Source organism: Kogia breviceps, chromosome 4 (genome assembly GCF_026419965.1).
Source record: "Kogia breviceps isolate mKogBre1 chromosome 4, mKogBre1 haplotype 1, whole genome shotgun sequence".
NCBI classification, from domain to species: domain Eukaryota; kingdom Metazoa; phylum Chordata; class Mammalia; order Artiodactyla; family Physeteridae; genus Kogia; species Kogia breviceps.
The window spans coordinates 52,213,927-52,241,714 of NC_081313.1; the positions used below are offsets into that span (position 1 = coordinate 52,213,927).

The 27,788-nt window shown below is 38.5% G+C and overlaps 2 pseudogenes; both read left to right on the plus strand.

The window, feature by feature from the left end:
* Positions 1 to 12,986: 12,986 nt before the first annotated feature.
* On the plus strand, positions 12,987 to 13,748 carry LOC131755617 (translationally-controlled tumor protein pseudogene; annotated as a pseudogene).
* A 173-nt stretch (positions 13,749 to 13,921) lies between these two features.
* Positions 13,922 to 14,492, plus strand: LOC131755616 (signal recognition particle 19 kDa protein pseudogene; annotated as a pseudogene).
* The last annotated feature ends 13,296 nt before the right edge of the window (positions 14,493 to 27,788 follow it).

Genomic DNA, 27,788 nt, shown 5'->3' on the forward strand with positions numbered 1-27,788 from the left:
AAAACACTTCTATGCCAAGATTTAATATAGGTCCTGGAAGCACTTGAGGTTAGGCTCTAGCCTCTCTGTAAGTACCCATACCACCAACTAAGATAGGACTAGTGTGGTAAGCAGAATTCTCACATAGTCTCCATGATTCCTGACCCCTGATGTCCACATCTTTGTATAATCCCTTCCCCTTGAATATGGGTAGAACCTGTGACTTGCTTCTAACCAATAGAATATGGCAAAATTGTAAGGATTTTGTGGATGAAGTTAAGATACCTAATCAGGTGACTTTGAATGAATTTAAAGGGGGATTATCCTGTATGTACCCAATCTAATCAGATAAGACCTTTAAAAGAGGGTCAAGCACAGAATGATATCAGCAAATTGGTGGAACAGGAAGCCCTAGACCCTTATGCCTCTGTGGAGACACAGATTTAACAACAGTTCTTGGGTCAAATACTTATGTGAGAGAGAAAGAAACCAGTTAAAAGATTCCTGCACACCAGGCAATTGCAAAAACAACTATATCAAATCCTGGTAGGAAAATTTGGGACACTTTATTTTGCCAGAGCCCTTCATGCTGTGCAGTGTGATTGGGAGGAAACCCCCAACTCCCATCTACTCCCTAGGGAGAGAAAGAGGTAGGACATACATCTAACATTATTTTTTTAAATAAATTTATTTATTTATCTTTGGCTGTGTTGGGTCTTTGTTGCTGCGCGCAGGCTTTTCTCTAGTTGTGGCAAGCGGGAGCTACTCTTCATTGCAGTGTGAGGGCTTTTCATTGCCGTGGCTTCTCTTCTTGCAGAGCACAGGCTGTAGGTGCATGGGCTTCAGTAGTTGTGGCTCGCGGGCTCTAGAGCACAGGCTCAGTAATTGTGGCACATGGGCTTAGTTGCTTCATGGCATGTGGAATCTTCCCAGACTAGGGCTCGAACCCTGCATTGGCAGGTGGATTCTCAACCACTGTGCCACCAGGGAAGCCCACACATCTAACATTCTGTCTTTTAGTGGGTGCTGTATGAAAGACTGGTTTCTGTATTGCTTGAATCCAAGCACAGGCAGGAACAAGGTGCAAACTTGCAGGTCTCTAAGAACAAAGACAATTATCATACACCAGAGTGCAGTACCACAGACAGACATTTGGAGCTCCAGTAAACAGTGGTATCACTGCTTACTGTAGCACCCGAGAGTCCCTGTAACGCAGACAGACAAGAGGAAGAACTCCTGAGTAGAAACCAGCTAAACTCTTCATTTAGGAGATTACACACACAAGCCCAGAGAGAATGCATCCACAGAGAATGCTTGAGAGGTCTCCAGAATCTCTAACCAGTTTGAATGGAGAAAGTCCTTCCTATACAGAACCAAACTGCAAGTCTGAAAGAGGTGACAGATTTGTCAAATACCAAAATCCCAACAAGAAACATGCAGAGAAACAAGGAAACATGGCACATTTAATGGAACAAATGAAATCTTCACAAAGTGACCCTAAAGAAATGGAGATATATGAATTACGAGACAAATAATTCAAAACTGTCATTATGGGGTGCTCAATGAATTAAGAGAGCACAGGTAGGCAACTAAATAAAATCAGAAAAATGATGCATGAATAAAATGAGAATATCAACAGAGAAACAATGAAGAAGAATCAAACGAAAATTCTGAAACATAGCATAAATAACTGAAAGAAAATTTACTAGAGGGACTCAACAGCAGCCTTGACCAGGCAAAAGAAAGAATCAGCAAATTCATAGACAGGATTTTGAAATTACTGAGGCAGAACAGAAAAAAAGAAACAACAATGAAGAAAAATGAAGAGAGCCTGAGGGACTTATGGGACACCATCAAGCAGAAAAACATATGCATTATTGGAATGCCAGAAGGAGAAGAAAGGGGAAGCAGCAGAGAATCTATTTTAAGAAATAATGGCCCCCAAATTCCCAAATCTGACACAGGAATGGACACACAAATTCAAGAAGCTCAAAGGACTCCAACTAGGATAAATCTAAAGACTTACCAAGACACATCAAACTGTCATAAGACACAGACAAAGAATCTTGAAAGCAGCCCAAGAATAATGATTCATCATATACAAGGGAGCTTCCTTTACATTATAAGCAGATTTCCCAGTAGAAATCTTGCAGGCTAGAAGGGAGTGGGATAATATATTCAAAAGTACCAAAATAAAAAACCTGCCAGCCAAGTACTGTCCTTCAAAACCAAAGGAGAAATTAAGACTTTCCCAGATAAACTAAAGATGAGGGAGTTCATGACTACTAGACCTGCCATACAGAAAATGCTTAAGGGAGTCCTTGAAGTGAAAGGATGATAAACAGCAACACAAAACCATGTGAAAATATAAAGCTCCTGGTAAAGGAAAATATATAGACAAATGTAGAATCTTGTATTATTTAGTGTAGGTGTGTAAGTCATTTAATATCTGGTAAATAATTTTTAAAACAAAAGCAATTATAAATACTAATGGATACACAGTATAAAAAGAGCTAATTTTTGTCAAATAACATTAAGAAGGGGTGGCAGAGCTATACAGTAGTAGTTTTTATATACGATTAAAAGTGTTATCAGTATAAAATAGATTGTTAAAATTTTTATAGTTTATTTAATTACAATGATGACCACAAAGAAAATATCTAAATAATACACATAAAGAGAAATGAGAAGGAAAGCAAAACATGTCACTATAAAAAGTTAAAATCAATGAAACAAAAAAGTAGGTAGCAAGGGAAGAAAGGAGGGATAAAAAAGCCATAGGATATATGGGAAACCATTAACAAAATGGCAATAGTAAGTCCTCTACTAGTAGTTACTTTAAATGTAAGTGGATTAAATGCACCAATTAGAAGATATAGACTGGCTGAATGGATAAAAAGGATCCAACTATATGCTGTTTACACTTTATATCTAAGAGCACACATAGGCTGGAAGTGAAAAGGTACAAAAATATATTCCATGCAAACAGGAACCTAAGGAACAGGAGTGGCTATACCTCTATCAGACAAATTAGTCTTTAAGACAAAAAGTCATGAGAGACAACGAAGGGCTTTATATAAAGATAAAAGGGTCAATTCACTAGGAAGATATATCAATCATAAATAGATATGTCCTTATCATTCGAGCTCCCAAATATATGATGCAAACATTGCAAGAACTGAAGGGAGAAACAGCAAAACAACAATAGGAATAGACTTCAATACCCTACTTTCAGTTATAGATAGAACAACCAGACAGAAGATCAGTAAGGAAACAGAGGACTTGAAAAACACTATGAAACAATTAGACCTAATAAACACAGAACACTCCACCTAACAACAGCAAAATACACATTCTTCTCAAGTGCACTTGGAACATTCTTCAAAAGAAACCGACATGTTAAGCAACAAAATAAATCTTAAATTTGAGAAAAAATTTTAAGAAAAAATATAAGTACCTTCTCTGATCACAGTGGAATCAAGCTAGAAATCAATAGCAGAAGAAAAACAGGAAAATCCACAAAAATGTGGATGTTAAACAATACATCCTTAAACAACCAATGGGGTATGAAAACATGGATGCAGCAAAATCAGTACTAAAAGGGAAGTTTATAATAGTAAATGCTTACATTAAAAAAGATTAAAGCTCTCAAATCAACCTAATCTTACACCTCAAGGGACTAGAAAAAGAACAAACTAAACTCAAAGTTAGCAGAAGGAAGCAAATAGTAAAGATTAGAGCAGAGATAAATGAAATAGAGAATAGGAACACAATAGGAAAGGGGACTTCCCTGGTGGTCCAGTGGTTAAGACTCTGTGCTCCCAATGCAGGGGGCCCAGGTTCGATCTCTGGTCAGGGAACTGAGATCCCACATACCACAACTACGCCCATGCACCGCAACTACTGCGCCTGCGCACTCTAGAGCCTGCACATCTCAACTAAAGAAGCCCGTGCACTGCAACTAGAGAAGCCCACATGCCACAATGAAGAGCCTGCATGCCACAACAAAGACCCAATGCAGCCAAAATAAGTAAATAAATTTATATATTAAAAAAAGGAACACAGTAGGAAAAAAGTTAATGAAACCATGAGTTGTTTTTTTTAAAGATCAATGAAATTGACAAACCTTAACTACATTAAGGAAAAAAAAAGATCCAAGTGGCTAAAATTAGAAATGTAAGAGGAGACATTACAACTAGTGCCACAGAAATAAAAAGGATCATAAGATAACTATGAACAAATACATACCAACAAATTCAATAACCTAGAAGAAATAGATAAATTCCTAGAAACATACAATTTACCAAGACTGAATCATGAAGAAAGAAAATCTGAACAGAACTATAACTAGTAAAGAGATTGAGATTGAATTAGTCATCAAAAACCTCCCAGTAAAGTAAAGCCCAGGACCAGATGGTTTCACTGGAGAATTCTACCAAACATTTAAAGAAGAATTAATACCAATTCTTCTCAAATGCTTCCAAAGAATTGAAGAGGAGAGCACACACTCAAACTCATTCTATGAGGCCAGCATTATCTTTATATAAAAACCAAAGATAAGAAAAGTATAGACCAATCTCCCTGGTGAATATTTACACAAAAATCCTAAACAAAATACTAGCAGACAAAATTCAACAACAGATATAAGGTTTATATACCATGACCAAGTGGGAATTATACCTAGAATGAAAGATAGTAGAACATATGAAAATAATCACTGCAATACACCACATTTAATAAAATGGACCAAAACCACATGATCATCACAATAAAAGCAGAAAAGGCATTTGACAAAAATTCAACACACTTTCATGATAAAAATATTCAACAAACTAAGAATAAAGGAAACTACCTCAATATAATAAAAGCCATCTATGAAGAGCCCACAGCTAACATCATACTCAATGGTGAAACTCTCAAAGCTTTTCATCTAAGATCAGGAATAAGACAAGGATGCCCATTCTCACTACTAGTAATCGGCATAGTACTAGAAGTTCTAGCCAGAGCAGTTAGACAAGAAAAAGATATAAAAGTCATCCAAATTAGAAAAGAGAATTACCTCTGTTTGCAGATGACATAATCTTACATATCCAAATCTCTAAAGATTATACACACACAAACTATTACAACTAACAACTTCAGTAAAGTTGCAGGATCCAAAAATCAATCACATTTACTAAAGCATCAAGAAGGATAAAATACTTAGGAATAAACTTAACTAAGGAAGTGAAAGACTTGTACACTGAAAAGTATAAAATATTGCTGAAAGTAATCAAAGAAGATACAAATTAATGGAAAGACACCTTGTACTTGTGGCTTGGAAAATATAATATTGTTAAAATGTTCATACTACCCAAGACAATCTACAGATTCAGTGCAGTCCCTATCAAAATCCCAATGGCATTTTTCACAGGAATAGGACAAACCATTCTAAAATTCATATGCAATCTCAAGGGACCTGAATAGTCAAAACTATCTTGAAAAAGGAGAACCAAAGTTGGAGGCCTAAGATGTTCTGATTTCAAAACATATTACAAAGCATCAGTAATTAAAAGACTATGGGACTTTCCTGGTGGCACAGTGGTTGGGAATCCACCTGCCAATGCAGGGGACATGAGTTCGATCCCTGATCTGGGAAGATCCCACATGCCGCGGAGCAACTAAGCCAGTGCACCACAACTACTGAGCCTGCACTCTAGAGCCCACGAGCCACAACTACTGAAGCCCGTACACCTAGAGCCTGTGCTCCACAACAAGAGAAGACACCACAATGAGAAGGCCACGCACCACAACGAAGTGTAGCCCCCACTCACTGCAACTAGAGAAAGCTCACGTGCAGCAACAAAGACCCAATGCAGCCAAAAATAAATTAATTAATTACTTTAAAAAAAACCAAAACTGTGGGCTGGCATAAAGATAGATGTAAAAACCAACGGAGCAGAATAGAGAGCTCAGAAATAAATTCTTGCATATACGGCTAAATAATTTTTTACAAGGATGCCAAGACTACCCATGGGGAAAGGACAAACAGTTAAGAAAAAACTGGATATCTACTACATGCAAAAGAAATAAAGTTAGGCCGTTTACCTTATACCATATAAAAATTAACTTAAAAAGAAGTAAAGACCTAAATGTAAGGCCTTAAAACTATAAAACTCCTAGAAGCAAACGGGAAAGCTTCATAGCATTCGATTTGGCAATGATTTCTTGGATATGACAGCAAAAGTACACGCAACAAAATAAAAAATAGACAAACAGGACTGCATCAAACTTTAAAACTTCTCCACATTAGAGAAAACAATCAACAGAATGAAAAGGCATCATATAGAAGGGGAGAAAATAATTGGAAATCATGTATCTGACAAGAGGTTAATACCCAGCACATGTAAGGAACTTCTACAACTCAACAACAACAAAAACAAATAACCCAATTAAAAAATGGGCAAAGGGGCTTCCCTGGTGGTGCAATGGTTGAGAATCCACCTGCCGATGCAGGGGACACGGGTTCGTGCCCTGGTCCAGGAAGATCCCATGTGCGGTGGAGCGGCTGGGCCCGTGAGCCATGGCCGCTGAGCCTGTGCGTCCGGAGCCTGTGCTCCACAACAGGAGAGGCCACAACAGTGAGAGGCCCGCCTAGCAAAAAAAAAAAAAAAAAATTGGGCAAAGGACTTTAATAGACATTTATCCCAAGAATGGCTACTGAATGTTTAGCTAAGCTACTCCATGGTATTGCTGCTTCAGCATCCATTTTGTTTGGTCAAGTGACCTGCAGGGATCATAAACTCTGCCTGCTTCCCCATGCAAGCCCATGTCCTAGATTGCAGCCACAAAGTCACAAGCAAATTCAAGTCCTGATATGATTTCCCCAACAACCTATGATCAATTCTTCCCTGCCTCCCAATGCCTGTATGCCTTATGTGCCCTTTAGATACGACCCCTGTGGGGCTTGTAGAAACCCCACTCCTTTGCTCTGAATTGACTGATCCAGGCCTAGCCCAGGAAACCCAAAGCACTCCACCCACAGACCTTAATAAAGGCATGTGCCCCAAGTTCTGCCTCTCTGTTTGCACTCTGCCTTGACCTCCCTCTGTGACCCCTGGAGGCATGCAGTGTACTTCCTCCAAAACCTGTAATAAACTTTTCTATTTCAATTTCTCTTGTGATCCTTGTTGAACCTTGGCTCACCATTCTGTGATCCACTTTTAAAATGTTAATTAAACAAAGTCATAACAATGGCAAATGAGAACATGAAAAAATGCTCAACATTACTAATCGTTAGGGAAATGCAAATCAAAACCACAATGAAATGCCACCTCATGTCCACCGAGTGGCTGCTATCAAAAGAACAGAAAATAACAGGTGTTGAAGAGGATGTGGAGAAGTTGGAACTCTGTTGTTCTGTTAGTGGTAATGTAAAATCGTGCGGCTATTATGGAAAACAGTATGGAAGTTTCTAAAAAATTAAAAATAGAATTATCATATGATCCTGCAATCTGGGGATATGTATATATATCTGTCTATCCCTTTCTGGGTATATATTCAAAGTAATTCAAAACAAGATTTCACAGAGATATTTGCACACCCATGTTCATCACATCATTATTCACAGTAGCCAAAATGTGGAAGCAACCAGATGTTTATAGACAGATGAATGGATAAAGAAATGTGGTATATACAAACAATGGAATACTATGGCTGCCTTTAAAAGGAAGGAAATCCTGTTATATTCAATACCATGGACGAACCTTGAGGACATAATGCTGAAAGAAATAAGCCAGTCAAAAAGGACAAATACGGTATGATTCCACTCATATGAAGTATCTAAAGTAGTCAAATCATAGAAACAGAAAATATAGTTACCAAGGGCTAAAGGAAGGGAGGAGGGGTAATTTAGTGTTGACTGAGTATAACGTCTCAGTGTTGCAAGTCAAAAAGTTCTAGAAATCTGTTGTACAACAACATAAATAAACACTACCAAAATGTACACTTAAAAATGGTTATATGAAATCACAGAAAGATCCTTTTTGACCCACCTCCTAGAGAAATGGAAATAAAAACAAAAATAAACAAATGGGACCTAATGAAACTTAAAAGCTTTTGCACAGCAAAGGAAACCATAAACAAGATGAAAAGACAACCCTCAGATTGGGAGAAAATACTTTCAAATGAAGCAGCTGACAAAGGATTAATCTCCAAAATTTATAAGCAAGTCATGCAGCTCAATAACAAAAAAACAAACAACCCAATCCAAAAATGGGCAGAAGAACTAAATAGACATTTCTCCAAAGAAGATACACAGATTGCCAACAAACACATGAAAGAATACTCAACATCATTAATCATTAGAGAAATGCAAATCAAAACTACAATGAGGGCTTCCCTGGTGGCGCAGTGGTTGAGAATCCGCCTGCCGATGCAGGAGACACGGGTTCGTGCCCCGGTCCAGGAAGATCCCACATGCCGCGGAGCAACTAAGCCAGTGAGCCATGGCCGCTGAGCCTGCGCGTCCGGAGCCTGTGCTCCGCAACGGGAGAGGCCACAACAGTGAGAGGCCCACATACCGCAAAAAAAAAAAAAAAAAAAAAAAAAAAAAAACTACAATGAGATATCATCTCACACCGGTCAGAATGGCCATCATCAAAAACTCTAGAAACAATAAATGCTGGAGAGGGTGTGGAGAAAAGGGAACACTCTTGCACTGCTGGTGGGAATGTAAACTGATACAGCCACTATGGAGAACAGTATGAAGTTTCCTTTAAAAACTACAAATAAAACTACCATACGACCCAGCAATCCCACTACTGGGCATATACCCTGAGAAAACCATAATTCAAAAAGACTCATGTACCAAAATGTTCATTGCAGCTCTATTTACAATAGCCAGGACATGGAAGCAACCTAAGTGTCCATCAACAGATGAATGGATAAAGAAGATGTGGCACATATATACAATGGAATATTACTCAGCCATTAAAAGAAATGAAATTGAGTTATTTGTTGTGAGGTGGATGGACCTGGAGTCTGTCATACAGAGTGAAGTAAGTCAGAAGGAGAAAAATACCATATGCTAACACATATATATGGAATCTAAGAAAAAAAATATATATGTATCATGAGACTAGGGGTAGGACAGGAATAAAACACAGACCTACTAGAGCATGGACTTGAGGATATGGGGAGGGGGAAGGGTAAGCTGTAATGAAGTGAGAGAGTGGCATGGACATATGTACACTACCAAATGTCAAATAGATAGCTAGTGGGAAGCAGCTGCATAGCACAGGAAGATCAACTCGGTGCTTTGTGACCACCTAGAGGCGTGGGATAGGGAGGGTGGGAGGGAGGGAGATGCAAGAGGGAAGAGACATGGGAACATATGTATATGTATAACTGATTCACTTTGTTGTAAAGCAGAAACTAACACACCATTGTAAAACAGTTATACTCCAATAAATATGTAAAAAAAAAAAATGGTTATGTGATTTAATTTAATTTTTCCACAGTTTAAAAGAAAGAGGTCAAGTCCAAAGGCAGAACCCTATGCTTATTACTATTAAATTTCTCTTTGTGAGCTGAGGTTTATCATTTGTACCTACTGAGGTCTTTCTGAATCCTTATTCTGCAAGCTAATGGAGTTGCTATTGCTACCAAACCAGGTCCAGCACCTCGGTGCTAGAAAATCAATACATGAGAGAGAGAAAAATGTTAGTAGAAAGGAAAGTTGCTTTTAATCAGAATGCCAGCAATCTGGGGAGATGATGGACTTGGTGTCCCCCAGAAATCAATTCTGCTCGGCCATGAAAATTTTTAAAAGGAAAAAGAGAAGTAATCTCAGTTAATTATTGGGATAAGGGGGCAGAGTCGTCGTCATCTCCCACTGTGTGCAGGCTTGTGGGCAGCCTTGTTGACCTCTTGTGATTTTTCTTTAGATGCTACCTTGTTCACACAGTTTGCTCATGAGATTACTGAAGGGAAATCTAGGGAAGCGATCTGGTCATCTGTTAGTTACTTATTCTTCTTTTCTACTTCTTTGATCTATGGAAAGAACCAACAGATTGGGCAAGGTATTGTGTGATCAGAAGATTTGAAAGGTGTGCTAGGGCTGGAGATGAGTAGAGCATGGGGGTGCCAGGTTTAAGGTTAGTGACAAGACAAAAGAGTGCCTCCTGCAGGGAGCTCTTTCCTACAAAGAGCTCTTTCCTGCCAAAAGCTGCTTACACTATGCCTTCTAATAATGCACTCCACAAGTATGATATACATGCCCTTTTTTTTCCTGTCTAAATCATGTTAAAAATGCACTGTTTTGTCCTTCATAATCTCTCTTTCATTCCAAAGGGTGGTATTCATAGATCCTCCATGTAACAAGAGCCTCACACTGGATGTGATCTCAATGTCTCTGTCATGTAGATACTGTTTGAATGGCAAGCACCAGTGAGATTTAGTCACATTTCAGAGGAAACCCCAGGTTGACATCATTACTGTCAGTACCCTCTCTCTTGACACCCACATGTCCACCTCTACAGAGAAAGTCAACTTCTGTCTCTGGCCGCTCCTTCCCATGCGTTCTTTCAGGGTCACTGTGAGTAGGACATAGGTTATCCAAATTTCCCTTCCCCAGCTGTCTTGAATTCCAGAGCTACCATTTGGCCAGCCCTGGCTGTGTGAACCTAGGGAAATTCTTTTTTTTTTTTTTTTTTTTTTTTTTTTTTTTTTTTTTTTTTTTGCGGTATGCGGGCCTCTCACTGTTGTGGCCTCTCCCATTGCGGAGCACAGGCTCGGGACGCGCAGGCCCAGCGGCCATGGCTCACGGGCTTAGTCGCTTCGCGGCATGTGGGATCCTCCCGGACCAGGGCACGAACCCGCGTCCCCTGCATCGGCAGGCGGATTCTCAACCACTGCGCCACCAGGGAAGCCCCCTAGGGAAATTCTTTAACATTTCTGTGCCTCATTTCCCAATCTGTGAAATAGGAGTAGTAATAGTTAATGGATGACATGTTATCCATTCAGCATGTTATCAAGAAAGGAAAGAAAACATATTTTTTCATAATGTATTTTTATAGCTAGTATGAGAGAGGAAGGGATAACAAAATGAAGGAGCTACAGAATTAAAGAGATATGTTAGAGTCAGGAGCCAGACAGACTGACAGGCATCCGGACACAAGGCCTTCTCTAAAAGAAAGACTTGAAGCAAGAGAGATGCTCTCCTATTGACCTTGAAGAAGTAGCCGTATTGTGAACTGCCTATGGAGAGGGGCAGCCTCTAGGAGCTGATGGCCTTAGTTCTACAACTGCAAAGAACTACATTCTACTAACAACCTTAATGAGCTTGGAAGAGGACACCAAACTCCAGATGGAAATGCAGCCCAGCAGCATTGACTACAACCTGTGGGACCCTGAGCAGAGGTCCCAGCCAAGCTGTGCCTGGACTCCCGACCCACAGAAACTGTGAGATAATATGTGTGTTGTGCTTTAAATTGATAAGTTTGTAGTCACAGCAATAGATGCCTAATACGTCTGGCCATAGTTCAGTTTCTATTTCTGCTCCCATGACCCCTTTAACACTACACAGCAGTGCTGGAGTGGAGCCTGTTTGAGAGCCTAAACCCTGGTCTTGGCTTTGTGCCTAGAACTACATTTCCAAAGTTTCTCCCCCAACGACCCCACTCCACTCCCTTGGATCAGACCCACTTGATTAATACTGGCCCTAGTGGACCTTGTTAGATTTGGTGATATGAAGAGCACCCACTCTCTTCCATCAGACCCGAGAGCATCCAGAATACCACCTAGAAAAGATGTGTAACAAACAGGACCATTGATGCCATGCAAAGGATTTTATTCTGAGAACAATAGTGAGTGAAATAAACCGTTTGATTTGAACTTTAGAAAGATCACTTTGCTGTATATAAAACAGATGGGGTAGCAGTAGCTGGGGTAAACAGCTTAGAGTTAGTGACATGGTTAGATGGTTGTTGTAAAACCCAAAACAGAGATGACATTGGCACCAGCCAAGGTACTGGATGGAAGTTTAGAGAAGGGGATCTATATATCGAATATACTTAGGAAGGGCCAGGTTAACAAGATGCAGACTGGGGTGAGGAGGCAGTTAAAAGGCAAAATTAAGGGTGACTTCCAAGTTCTGGCTGGGGTTGGAGAATAGGTGGTGAAGCCACTAAGTGAAATCAGGAATAATAAATTGTCTTGCACTTGCTTACTTTGGAGCATTTAGAAATGCCCACCTGGTACTCAAGAAAAGTAGTGGGAGAGAGAAAGAGTTAGAGGCCTTCAGTTTGTTATTGTCATCATGGTAACTGGACACAAGGAGACGGTCCTCATCATGCCTTATCTGAACTCTGAACTTTCCTAGAATTTATTATTTAAAATTTATACCACAAAATTTAGTAACAACTTATTTATTCACATATTGTCATGTGTATTATTTAGTCTTGTTTCTGAAACTATTGGAAACTCCTTGATGGAAGAATCTTTTATATCCACTTCGGTATACTGGTTTTGCAGTAGGGTATCAGCACAGTAGAAAGGACAGTTTGTTGCCCTACACTGGAATTTTACACTTCATCCACGCATGAAGGGAATCAGAGAGAAAGAGAGAGAACTAGGTCATGAGACCAGATATACATGGGACATTTGTGTAGGGCCTATTAGGCCATTGTAAAGATGACTTTGGTTTTTACTGAGGGAGAGAGTATGAAAAGAAAGTGATAAATGCCGTGAAGAGAGCTGCAGGAGGAATAGCTATGGACCTTCACAAGAAGCCCCATGCTAACTTGCAGCATAATCAGCTTTGCAAACAAAAGATTTGTTATGTACATATTAAAGCACTCAGCATTTGAGTTCCATAAATATTTGTAGATGACGAATAAATTATGTGGGTGCTGTTCAGATGGTGACTCAGTATCATACAAATTACAACATTCTTCAAAAAACTGACATCAGCCAACTGTCAAAAGTGAATCGTAGCTTTTCCGCCCGCTCCCCACTTCCCATGAGCGCCGCTACGGCTGCACCGCGCTCGCTCTGAGCTCCGCGCTCCTTAGCTAGTGCCACCGTTGTCTCCCTCCAGTCGCCATCATGATCATTTACCGGGACCTCATCAGCCATGATGAGATGTTCTCTGACATCTACAAGATCCGGGAGGTCGCCGACGGGCTGTTGTCTGGAGGTGGAGGGGAAGATGGTCAGTAGGACAGAGGGTAATATTGATGACTCGCTCACTGGTGGAAATGCCTCCACGGAAGGCCCCGAGGGCGAAGGTACCGAAAGCACAGTAATCACTGGTGTGGATATTGTCATGAACCATCACTTGCAGGAAACCAGCTTCACAAAAGAAGCCTACAAGAAGTACATCAAAGATTACATGAAGTCAATCAAAGGGAAGCTTGAAAAACAGAGACCAGAAAGAGTAAAACCTTTTATGACAGGGGCTGCAGAACAAATCAAACATATCCTTGCTAATTTCAAAAACTATCAGTTCTTTATTGGTGAAAACGTGAATCCAGATGACATGGTTGCTCTGCTGGACTACCATGAGGATGGTGTGACCCCGTATATGATTTTCTTTAAGTATGGTCTAGAAATGGAAAAATGTTAACAAATTTGGCTGTTTGGATCTATCACCTGCTCGTCATAACTGGCTGGCTGCTGCTTTTCATCCACACAACACCAGGACTTAGACAAATGGGACTGATGTCATCTTGAGCTCTTCGTTTTGATGTTGATTTTTTTGGAGCGGAGACATTGTTTTTGAGGGAAAAAAAAAAAAACACGTCATGTAGGTTGTCTAAAAATAAAATGCACTTAAACTCAAAAAAAAAATAGTGAATCATAAATTGGCTGCTTGGCCACATAGTGGGTTATAATGAAGCTGCTCTTGGCTTTAAGAAAAAGTAGTTAAGAAGAGATTGGTTGAGAATTCAGGCCGGGTTTTTCCCTGCAGGTTTGGCCTGGGGGCTGGGTGAAGATGGCTTGCGCCGCTGCGAGGTTTCCCGGGCGCTGACCAGGACAGGTTCATTTGTATCTATCCTGCTTATTTAAATAACAAGAAGACCATAGCAGAGGGGCAGCGAATCCCCATAAGTAAGGCTGTTGAAAATCCTACAGCTACAGAGATTCAAGATATATGCTCAGCAGTTGAACTTAATGTATTTCTTGAGAAAAATAAAATGTACTCTAGAGAATGGAATCGTGATCTTCAGTACAGGGGCAGAGTCCGGGTCCAGCTCAAACAGGAAGATGGCAGCCTCTGTCTTGTACAGTTCCCATCACGTAAGTCAGTAATGTTGTATGCTGCAGAAATGATACCTAAACTGAAAACAAGGACACAAAAAACAGGAGGTGGTGACCAAAGTCTTCAGCAAGGAGAGGGAAGTAAAAAAGGGAAAGAAGAAGTGACCTGGTATGAGAATCAAGGATGTGGTACTACTGTAAGAGACATGAATGGAGGTTTCTCCTTTGTATCTGAGAGAAACAGAAGCTTTCTGTTTGCATCATTTAACTGAACTATGAACATTTGTGCTTCCCAGCTTCAGCATCAGAGTTGACAATGAAATAAATTTACATCAGAAGTATGCATCCAGTTCTTAGGCAAAAGAAATGTTTTCTTTTTACCTTTTTTTTTTTGTGGTACGCGGGCCTCTCACTGCTGTGGCCTCTCCCATCGCGGAGCACAGGCTCTGGACGCACAGGCCCAGTGGCCATGGCCCACGGGCCCAGCTGCCCCGCGGCATGTGGGATCCTCCCGGACCGGGGCACGAACCCGCGTCCCCTGCATCGGCAGGTGGACTCCCAACCACTGTGCCACCAGGGAAGCCCTCTTTTTGCCTTTTAATGTAGAGTTTTTGTGAAAGAAAGAATCATATTTTTAAATGGACAATGGACTCCACCATAAGTTACTTGAAATCCTATATCTTTTTGTCCTCTGTGTAAACATGTTTCAGATAAATGAGTTTAATAGTATTTGAAGTACACATTTTGTTCATCTTTTGGGGTTCCCTGGTGGTGCAGTGGTTGAGAGTCCGCCTGCCGATGCAGGGGACATGGGTTCGTGCCCCAGTCCGGGAATATCCCACAGGCCACGGAGCGGCTGGGCCCATGAGCCATGGCCACTGAGCCTGTGCATCCGGAGCCTGTGCTCCGCAACGGGAGAGGCCACAACAGTGAGAGGCCCACATACCACACACAAAAAAACAAAAACAAAAACAAAAACCATTTTGTTCATCTTTTAAGTTAATGAAATAAATTTCAAACTGACTTTTGTAGCTTTTGCTTATGAACTAATTAATGCCAGCAGAGGAGATAAAGAGAATAAAACGGCAAGTGGAGGCGTAGTGTGAGCCTAAAACCAGAAGAAAGTGGTTAAATCCTTTTGGAGGTCTATGAACAGGCAGTCTGTAGATCATATTCTTTTTTTTCCTTTTTACTTGGAGTGTAGTTGCTTTACACTACTGTGTCAGTTTCTGCTGTACAGCAAGGTGAATCAGCCATACATATACATATATCCCCTCATTTTTGGATTCCCTTCCCATTTAGGTCTCCACAGAACACAAGTAGAGTTCCCTGTGCTATACAGTAGGAGCTCATTAGTTATCTGTTTTACACATAGTAGTGTATATATGACAGTCCCAATATCCCAGTTCATCCCACCCCCCCTTCCCTCGTGGTATCCCTATGTTTGATCTCTATGTTTGTGTCTCTCTTTTTGCTTTGCATATAAGATCATCTATACAATTTTTCTAGATTCCACATATATGCATTAATATATATTTGTTTTTCTCTTTCTGACTTCACTCTGTAGATCATATTCTTCTACTCAATTATTGTAATTGAATTGTTTAATCAATTACTAGTTTGTTAGCATGTGGAAAGTCCTGGAGTTTAAGCTTTAATTTGCTTATTGTGTAGACTTAAGAATATTATTTTAATTGGAGTTCTAAAATTACCTATGCTTTAGCACCTTGACATAAACATTTTTTCAAGAAACTAAAAAAAAAAAAAAAAAAAAAGAAGAGATTGGTTCAAGATGGCAGAGTAGAAGGACTCACTTCCCCTTGCAAGAGCACCAGAATCACAACTAACTGCTGAATAATCGTCGACAGGAGGACACTGGAACTCACCAAAAAAGATACCCCACATCCAAAGACAAAGGAGAAGCCACAGTGAGACAGTAGGAGGGGGTCAATCACAGTAAAATCAAATCCCATAACTGCTAGGTGGGTGACTTCACAAACTGGAGAACACTTATACCACAGAAGTCCACCCACTGGAGTGAAAGTTCTGAGGCCCACGTCAGGCTTCCCAACCTGGGAGTCCGGCAACGGGAGGAGGTATTCCTAAAGAATCAGACTTTGAAGGCTAGCAGGATTTGATTGCAGGACTTCAAAAGAACTGGGGAAAAGAGAGGCTCCACTCTTGGAGGGCACACACAAAGTAGTGTGCATATCGGGACCCACGGGAAGGAGCAGTGACCCCATAGGAGACTGAATCAGACCTGCCTGCTAGTGTTGGAGGGTCTCCTGTAGAGGTGGGGGGTGGCTGTGGCTCACCATGAGGACAAGGACACTGGCAGCAGAAGTTCTGGGAAGTATTCCTTGGCATGAGCCCTCCCAGAGTCTGCCATTAGCCCCACCAAAGAGCCGGATAGGCTCCAGTGTTGGGTCGCCTCTGGCCAAACAACCAACAGGGAGGGAACCCAGCCCCACCCATCAGCAGACACGTGGATTAAAGTTTTACTGAGCTCTGCCCACCAGAGCAACACCCAGCTCTACCCACCACCAGTCCCTCCTATTAGGAAACTTGCACAAGCCTCTTAGATAGCCTCATCCACCAGAGGGCAGACAGCAGAAGCAAGAACTACAATCCTGCAGCCTGTGGAGCAAAAACCACATTCACAGAAACATAGACAAGATGAAAAGGCAGAGGGTTATGTACCAGGTGAAGGAACAAGATAAAACCCTAGAAAAACAACTAAATGAAGTGGAAATAGGCAACCTTCCAGAAAAAGAATTCAGAATGATAGTGAAGATGATCCAGGACCTCAGAAAAAGAATGGAAGCAAAGATCGAGAAGATGCAAGAAATGTTTAACAAAGACCTAGAAGAATTAAAGAACAAACAAACAGAGATGAACAATACAATAACTGAAATGAAAACCACACTAGAAAATACACTAGAAGGAGTCAATAGCAGAATAACTGAGGCAGAAGAACAGATAAGTGACCTGGAAGACAGAATAGTGGAATTCACTGCCATGGAACAGAATAAAGAAAAAAGAATGAAAAGAAATGAAGACAGCCCAAGAGACCTCTGGGACAACACTAAACCCAGCAATATTTGTATTATAGGGGTCCAAGAAGGAGAAGAGAGAGAGAAAGGACCCAGGAAAATATTTGAAGTGATTATAGTCGAAAACTTCCCTAACATGGTAAAGGAAATAGCCACCCAAGTCCAGGAAGCACAGAGAGTCCCATGCAGGATAAACCCAAGGAGAAACAAGCCAAGACACATAGTATTCAAATAGACAAAAATTAAAAACAAAGAAAAATTATTGAAAGCAACAAGGGAAAAATGACAAATAACATACAAGGGAACTCCCGTAAGGTTAACAGCTGATTTCTCAGCAGAAACTCTACAAGCCAGAAAGGAGTGACGTGACATACTTAAAGTGATGAAAGGGAAGAACCTACAACCAAGATTACTCTACCCAGCAAGGATCTTATTCAGATTTGATGGAGAAATCAAAAGTTTTACAGACTAGCAAAAGCTAAGAGAATTCAGCACCACCAAACCAGCTCTACAACAAATGCTAAGGAACTTCTCTAAGTCGGAAACATAAGAGAAGAAAAGGACCTACAAAAACAAACCCATAACAATTAAGAAAATGGCAATAGGAACATATATATCGATAATTACCTTAAACATGAATGGATTAAATGCTCCAACCAAAAGACACAGGCTCGCTGAATGCATATAAAAATAAGACCCATATATATGCTGACTACAAGAGACCCACTTCAGACCTAGGGACACATACAGACTGAAAGTGAGAGGATAGAAAAAGATATTCCATGCAAATGGAAATCGAAAGAAAGCTGGAGTAGCAATACTCATATCAGATAAAATAGACTTTAAAATAAAGAATGTTACAAGAGGCAAGGAAGGACACTACATAATGATCAAGGCCTCAATCCAAGAAGAAGATATAGCAATTATAAATATATATGCACCCAACATAGGAGCACCTCAGTACATAAGGCAACTGCTAACAGCTATAAAGGAGGAAATCGACAGTAACACAATAATAGTGGAGGACTTTAACACCTCACTTACACCAATGGACAGATCATAGAAACAGAAAATTAATAAGGAAACACAAGCTTTAAATGACACACTAGACCAGATAAATTTAATTGATATTTGTAGGACATTCCATCCAAAAACAGCAGATTACACTTTCTTCTCAAGTGCACCTGGAACATTCTCCAGGATAGATCACATCTTGGGTCACAAATCAAGCCTCGGTAAATTTAAGAAAATTGAAATCATATCAAGTATCTTTTCTGACCACAATGCTATGAGATTAGAAATCATTTACAGGGAAGAAAACATAAAAAACACAAACACAAAAAAACCCACAAAAACACAATCACGTGGAGGGTAAACAATAGGTTACTAAATAACCTAGAGATCACTGAAGAAATCAAAGAGGAAATCAAAAAATACAGAGACAAATTACAACGAAAACACAACGATCCAAAACCTATGGGATGCAGAAAAAGCAGTTCTAAGAGGGAAGTTTATAGCAATACAAGCCTACATGTAGAAACAAGAAAAATCTCAAATAAATAATCTAACCTGACACCTAAAGGCACTACAGAAAGAAGAACAAACAAAACCCAAAGTTAGTAGAAGGAAAGAAATCATAAAGATCAGAGTAGAAATAAATGAAATAGAAACAAAGAAAACAATAGCAAAGATCAATAAAACTAAAAGCTAGTTCTTTGAGAAGATAAACAAAATTGATAAACCATTAGCAAGACTCATCAAGAAAGAAAGGGAGAAGACTCAACAGAATTAGAAATGAAAAAGGAGAAATAACAACTGACACTGCAGAAATACAAAGGATCATGAGAGATTACTACAAGCAACTATATGCCAAAAAATGGACAACCTGGAAGAAATGGACATATTCTTAGAAAAACACAAACTTCAGTGACTGAACCAGGAAGAAATAGAAAATATAAACAGACTAATCACAAGGACTGAAATTGAAACTGTGATTAAAAATCTTCCAACAGGGCTTCCCTGGTGGTGCAGTGGTTGAGAGTCTGACTGCTGATGCAGGGGACATGGGTTCGTGCCCCGGTCTGGGAAGATCCCACATGCTGTGGAGTGGCTAGCCCTGTGATCTATGGCCACTGAGCCTGCGCGTCCAGAGCCTGGTCCGCAATGGGAGAGGCCACAACAGTGAGAGGCCTGTGTACTGCAAAAAAAAACCAAAAACAATCTTCCAAGAACAAAAGCCCAGGACCAGATGGCTTCACAGGTGAATTCTATAAAACATTTAGAGAAGAGCTAACACTCATCCTTCTCAAACTCTTCCAAAAAATTTCAGAGGAAGGAATACTTCCAAACTCACTCTATGAGGCCACCTTCACCCTGATACCAAAACCAGACAAAGATACTACAAAAGAAGAAAATTACAGACCAATATCACTGATGAATATAAATGCAAAAATCCTCAACAAAATACTAGCAAACAGAATCCAACAGCACATTAAAATGATCATACACCATGATCAAGTGAGATTTATCCCAGGGATGCAAGGATTCTTCAGTATATGCAAATCAATCAATGTGTTACACCATATTAACAAATTGAAGAATAAAAACCATATGATCATCTCAATAGATGCAGAAAAAGCTTTTGACAAAATTCAACACCAATTTATGATAAAAACTCTCCAGAAAGTAGGCATAGAGGGAAACTACCTTAACATAATAAAAGCCATATATGACAAACCCACAGCAAACATCATTCTCAGTGGTGAAAAACTGAAGGCATTTCCTCTAAGATCAGGAACAAGACAAGGATGTCCACTCTTGCCACTATTATTCAACAGAGTTTTGGAAGTCCTAGCCATGGCAATCAGAGAAGAAAAAGAAATAAAAGGAATACAAATCGGGAAAGAAGAAGTAAAACTGTCACTGTTTGCAGATTACATGATACCACACATAGAGAATCCTAAGGATGCTACCAGAAAACTACTAGAGCTAATCAATGAATTTGGTAAAGTTGCAGGATACAAAATTAATGCACAGAAATCACTTGCATTACTATACACTAATGATGAAAAATCTGAAAGAGAAATTAAGGAAACCCATTTACCATTGCAACAAAAAGAATAGAATACCTAGGAATAAACCTACCTAGGGAGACAAAAGACCGGTATGCAGAAAACTATAAGACACTGATGAAAGAAATTAAAGATGATACAAACAGATGGAGAGATATACCATGTTCTTGGATTGGAAGAATCAATATTGTGAAAATTACTATACTACCCAAAGTAATCTACAGATTCAATGCAATCCCTATTTAATTACCAATGGCATGTTTTACAGAACTAGAACAAAAAAAACACAAAATTTGTATGGAGACACAAAAGACCACGAATAGCCAAAACAATCTTGAGGGAACAAAATGGAGCTGAAGGAATCACACTCCCTGACTTCAGACTATACTACAAAGCTACAGTAATCAAGACAGTATGGTGCTGGCACAAAAACAGAAATGTAGATCAATGGAACAGGATAGAAAGCCCAGAGATAAACCCATGCACCTATGGTCAACTAATCTATGACAAAGGAGGCAAGGCTATACAATGGAGAAAAGACAGTCTCTTCAATAAGTGGTGCTGGGAAAACTGGACAGCTACATGTAAAAGAATGAAATTTGAACAATCCCTAACACTGTACACAAAAATAAACTGAAAATGGATTAGAGACCTAAATGTAAGTCTGGACTCTATAAAACTCTTAGAGAAAAACATAGGAAGAACAGTCTTTGACATAAATCACAGCAAGATCATTTTTGATCCACCTCCTAGAGTCATGGAAATAAAAACAAAAATAATCAAATGGAACCTAATGAAGCTTAAAAGCTTTTGCAAAGCAAAGGAAACTACAAACAAGATGAAAGACAACCCTCAGAATAGGAGAAAATATTGGCAAATGAATCAACTGACAAAGGATTAATTTCCAAAATATAAAAACTGCTCATGCAGCTCAATATTAAAAAGACAAACAACCCAAACCAACAATGGGCAGAAGACCTAAATAGACATTTCTCCAAAGAAGACATACAGATGGCCAAGAAGCACATGAAAAGCGCTGCTCAACATCACTAATTATTAGAGAAGTCAAAATCAAAACTACAATGAGGTATCACCTCACACCAGTTAGAATGGGCATCATCAGAAAATATGCAAACAACATATGCTGGAGAGGGTGTGAAGAAAAGGGAACCCTCTTGCACTGTTAGTGGGAATGTAAATTGATACAGCTACTATGGAGAAAAGTATGGAGGTTCCTTAAAAAACTAAACATAGAATTACCATATGACCCAGCAATCCCACTACTGGGCATATATACCCAGAGAAAACCATAATTCAAAAAGACACATGCACCCCAATGTTCATTGCAGCACTATTTACAATAGCCAGGTCATGGAAGCAACCTAAATGCCCATCAATAGATGAATGGATAAAGGAGAAGTGGTACATATATACAATGGAATATTACTCAGCCATAAAAAGGGATGAAATTGGGTCATTTGTAGAGACGTGGATGGATCTAGAGACTGTCATACAGAGTGAAGTAAGTCAGAAAGAGAAAAACAAATATCATATATTATCGCATATATGTGGAACATAGAAAAATGGTATAGATGAACCCGTTTGCAGGGCAGAAATAGAGACACAAATGTAGAGAACAAATGTATGGACACCAAGGGGGGAAAGTGGCAGGGGTGGTGGTGGTGTGATGAATTGGGAGATTGGGATTGACATGTATACACTAATATGCATAAAATGGATAACTAATAAGAATCTGCTGTATAAAAAAATAAATAAAATTGAATTAAAAATATTTTTTTAAAAAAGTAGTTAAGATGTCTTCTGACTGGCAAATCCTGGATGGCACTTCTTTAATTGATTGAAGTATTATCAGCACCACATGCTAGAGCATTAGCCAGCTCCTGCTGCTGACACTCAGACTTGCCTGCCCTTTGCCAGAAATCCCATCTGTTCTCTATCCTCAGTTTCTTTACAACCCAGTAGCATGTTTCATTATCTTTAGGAACAAAGGCAAACAATCTCTACTTTAATCACTGTGTTCATGGTTTAAAAATGAATTGGATTTAAGCGGTTATGTTTTTCAAGTATTAGACAACCATACAGATGTCAGGGTACAGAACATCAGCTTTTCTACCTCAGTAGTTTTGAAAACTTTCTTGCTACTGTGTTAAGAAAGCATTATACAGCAGTACCTAATCTTCCATTTTTAAATATCATTATTTGTGCTACCATTTTGAAGATACTAATACTAATAAACTAAGAATTTCATTTATCAAGCATTTATTATAAAATACAATGGCAAAAGCTAATGTGTATTGAAACATTTAAAAAGAGGGAAAGATTCCACTGGATTAGTACTTTAGAAAAATAAAATGTTCATTTATTTGTATTTAATATTCCCTAGGCATCTTTTATTTTGGTCAGTAACAAAAAAAAATCTAAATTTTTCCATCATTCTGAAAATCCAGAAAAAGAAGACTTCTATAATAATAAATAATGTGGATATTATTTAATTCTAGACAATTTTGAAGAGCCTATATTGTCTAATTTGCTTTAAACTCTGCTAAATATAAAAGAGACAGGGTACAAATTAGAATATTGGCTTTTGAATTGGTTATTGTCACACGAAAGTGAGGACCCTCATGTCACTGAACCTTATGAAGTTCTTTTGGTGTTCATGGCAGTACTACATGTAAAGCAAAAAACTGTAGCAGCCCAAATGGGCAATAATATGAGAATAATTAATTAAATAAACCAAGTACTTGGTCTACTGTATAAATCATTAAAATGATAATTAGGAAGATTAGAAAGTGACATAGAAAAATAGGAAGGCAACATAGATAAACATCATGTTAAGTGGAAAAAGCAATTTATAAAATTATATGTACCTCATGATTGCCACTACAGAAATGTTATATAAAGACTGGAATGTGGCTCTGTAGAAAGTCCTTGACCTATTACCAAAATTTCTGTAATTGTTATGTGGTCTTTCTAAATGTTAAGGGGGAAAAGTGATCTCGGATCAGTCATTATCAAACATGATAGCAAATATTTGACCAACAACAATTAGCAGAGAAGTTGAAAAAAGGACTTGTAGGCCCAATGGTGATGTAGGAGACCCCATCCATGGGCTCCCCTGACAAACCCCCACAAAGAGCTAGCTATCAATGAACAAGAAGAACCCTGGAGTTCAGTTAAGAAATTTTAGCAACACAGTGGAACGAAAGACCTGAGAATAGCCCCATAAGGGGAGAGGAACGACAGCTTCATTTTGCCTGCATCACCCCATTCCCCAAGCCAGCGCAGCTCAGCACCAAGAGAGAATTTGCCAGCTAGAAAGAGTTCCTCTCACCAGACCAGGAAAAACAGAATGAGGTGAGCCACTAGCTTTCCCAGCCTTTCTGAGCACTGCAGTTACCTCTTCTAGATTCTATGAACTGCCTTGGGAAAGAGAACAATAATCATATGCCAGCAGATTGGATAACCTAAAAGAAATAAACTTCTAGAAAACATAGGTACTCCCATGACTGAATCATGAAGAAATAGAAAATCTGAACAGACCTATAACTAGTAAGGTGATTGACTTAGTAATCTGAAACCTCCCAATACATAAAGCCCAGACCATATAGTTTCACTGGAGAATTCTACCAAACATTTAAAGAAGAATTAACACCAATCCTTCTCAATCTCTTCCAAAAACCTGAAGTGGAGGAAACATTCCTAAATTCATTTTATGAGGCCAGCAATATGCTGATACCAGAACCAGACAAGGACACTACAAGAAAAGAAAACTGTAGGCCAATATCCCTGATGAATATAGATGCAAAAATTCTCAACAAAATATCAATAAAACAAATTCAAACCAAATGCAGCACATTAAGAGGCTCATACACCATGATCAAGTGAGATTATTCCTGGGATGCAAGGATGATTCAAAATACACAAATCAAAAATACCACATTATACAATGAAAGATAAAAATCATATGACCATCTCCATAGGTGTAGAAAAAGCATATGACAAAATGCAACATCCTTTTATGATAAAAACACTCAACAAACTGGGTATAGAAGAAAATACCTTAACATAATCAAGACCATATATGACAAACCCACAGCCAACATTATACTCAATGGTGAGAGACTGAAAGCTTTTCCTCTAAGATTAGAAACAAGACATGGGTGCCCACTCTCACCACACCTATTCAGCATAGGACTAGAAGTCCCAGCCAGCACAATCAGGCAAGAAAAAGAAATAAAATATATTCACACCAGAAAGGGAGAAGTGAAATTATCTTTGTAGATGATATAAACTTAAATATGGAAAATCCTAAAGACTCCACCAAAAAACTGTTAGAACTACTCAGTGAATTTAGTATAGTTGCAGCATACAAAATCTACATACAGAAACTAGTTGCATTTCTATACACCAATAACAATACATCTTAAAAAGAAACAAAGAGACCAATCCCATTCACAATATCATCAAAAATAATAAAATACTTAGGGATAATTTTAACCAAGGAGATGAAAGATCCATACACTGTAAAGTACAAGACTTTGATGAAAAAAATGGAAGACAAACAAAAAATGGAAAGATATGACTGTTCATGTATTAGAAAAATTAATATTGTTAAAATGTTCATACCAGTCAGAGCCATCTATTGACTTAATGTAATCCCTATCAAAATTTTAATGAATTTTTTTCACAGGGATAGGATAATCCTAAAATTTGTATTGAACTACAAAAGACTCCAAAAAGCCAAAGCAATCCTGAGAAAGAAGAACAAAGCTGGAGCCATCACACTTCTTGATTTCAAACTATACTACAAAGCTATTGTAATAAAACAGTATGATATTGGTATAAAAACAGATATCTAGACCAATGGAACAGAATCAAGAGCCCAGAAACAAACCCTCGCATATTCAGTCAACTAATAATTGACAAGGGAGCCAAGAATACCCAGTAGGGAAAGGAAGCTCTCTTCAATAAACGGTGTTGGGAAAACCAGATAACCACATGCAGAAGAATGAAATTAGACCCTTATCTTACATCACTAACAAAAATTAACTTGAAGTAGATTAAAGACTTAAACATAAGACCTGAAACCATAAAACTGCTAGAAAAAAACATAGTGAAAAACCTTTTTGACATGGGTCATGGCAATGATTTTTAAAATATGAAACCTAAAGCTTAAGTAATGAAATAAAAAGTAAACATATGGGACTACATCAAACTAAAAAGGTTTTGCAAGGCAAAAGAAATGATCAACAAAGTGAAAAGACAACCTACAGAATGGGGGAAAATATTTTCAAATCATGTATCTGATAGGGGTTAAAGTCCAAATTATATAAGGAATTCATACAACCCAATAGCAAAAGATACATAGGATTAAAAAATGGGCAGAGGAATGGAATACACATTTTTCCCAAGAAGACATACAAGTGACCAACAGGTACATAAAAAGATGCTCGACCATAGTAATCATCAGGGAAATGCAAATCAAAATCACAATAGGACATGACCTCGTACCTGTTAGAATGGCAGTCATCGAAAGGGTAAGAGATAACTAGTTTTGCGAGGATGTGGAGAAAAGGGAATCCTTGTGCACTGTTGGTGGGAATGAAAATTGGTGCAGCCACTATGGGAAACAGTATGGAGGCTCCTTAAGAAATTATCAGCAATCTCTCTTCAGGGTATATACCCAAGGGAAATGAAATCAGGATCTTGAAAAATATCTGCACTCCCTCGTTCATGGCAGCGTTACTCACAATAGCCAAGATATGGAAATAACCTCAGTGTCTGTTAATGGATGAATGGATAAAGATGTGAGATACATGTTATGTGTATGTGTGTGTGGAAGAAGCCAGTAGGAAGAAGAAAATCTTGCCATTTGTGACTATGTAGATGGACCTTGAGGGCATTGTGCTAAGTGAAATAAGTCAGACAAACACAAATACTGTATGATATCACTTTTACATGTAATCTAAAAAGCTGAACACATAGAAACAGAAAGAATTGATAAAATGGTGATTACTAGGGGCTGAGGGGGTGGGGGAAATGGGGAGATATTTGTGAAAGGGTACAGACTTCCAGTTATAAGACAAATAATTTGGGGGATCTAATGTACAGGACGGTGACTGTAATTAATAAAACTGTTTTATATACTTGAAAGTTTGCCAAGTTTTTTTTTATGCTAAATTCAAACGTGTTTTTTGATAATACAAAAAAGTAATCCTTGAAAATCAGAATACTTATCAAGAGAGTACACAATAACTTAAGTATTAAATATCTGTATGAAATAACTGTTGCAAAGTTTGACAAAAATGTACACTTAGAACATGTGGTTATTTAAAAAAAACAAAAACAGGAAAAAAATGTAATAAAGAAAGTAGATCATAAATGTTCTTACCACACAAAAAAAACGGTAGTTAGGTGATGTTATGGAGGCGTTAGCTGATGCTATGGGAGATAAATCATTTCACAATATATGTGTATCAAATCAACACTTTGTACACTTTAAATGTACACAATATTTTATGTCAATTATAACTCAGTAAAGCTGGGAAAAATGAAAGCAGCCATTGTATATAATTCAAAACCAAATATGATATTTAAGGTGGGTCTTTTGAAAAGGATTGAAATATTTCTGTAAGTATGGTTTCAAATTTACTATGCAAGAAAGATACTTATTTTCCATACAAAATTGTTTCTCTTAATTTCCCCAGTGTTCTTAACTTTATCTGTAAGTTAATCAATATATCCATTTTTGAATTCAGTGTGATCATCTTGAATTGTTTGCACAAACACCCTCTGTGACACATAAAGTGACCTTCGGTTTTATGATGGTCTAATTATAAGCCTGAGGGGGCTCTGCCATATGTCATAGGAAAACTGGTTTTCCCTAGATTTTCACTACATCCCAGCTCCCATCTGACCTGATGGTTTGTAGTAAAGGTGTTCCTGAGGTTGTTTCTAAACTAAAAAAAAAAAAATGTAATTTAGTTTGACTTAATTGTGGTTCATAAGATTCTAGAACACAGCTAAATACTAAATGTGTGGGTTTTAAAAAATTTTTTAGGCACATCCCACGGCTACAGTGAAAGCACGGAGTCAACCTCTGGACCGCTAGGGAATTCCCTAAATGTGTATTTAAATTCTTCTTAAACACTTATTTAAGAAGTCTCAGTTTGGACATATGTATGTTAAATCAAAGTGTGGCCCTATTCCACCTCTGACACAGTGATCAGCATGTGTGCATGATAGCCATGACCTTTACAGGTATCTAAGTTGTCAATTTAATAATCCAGTGGTGAGTAAAAAAGCATTTCATTGGTAAAACATTTCCAGAGCTTTCCTTACTTTTGTTTTCTTTGGTAGATGATTATTCAAATGTAACAAATTTCTTCTTAGTAAAAAATTTTTAAAAAAATAAATTTATTTA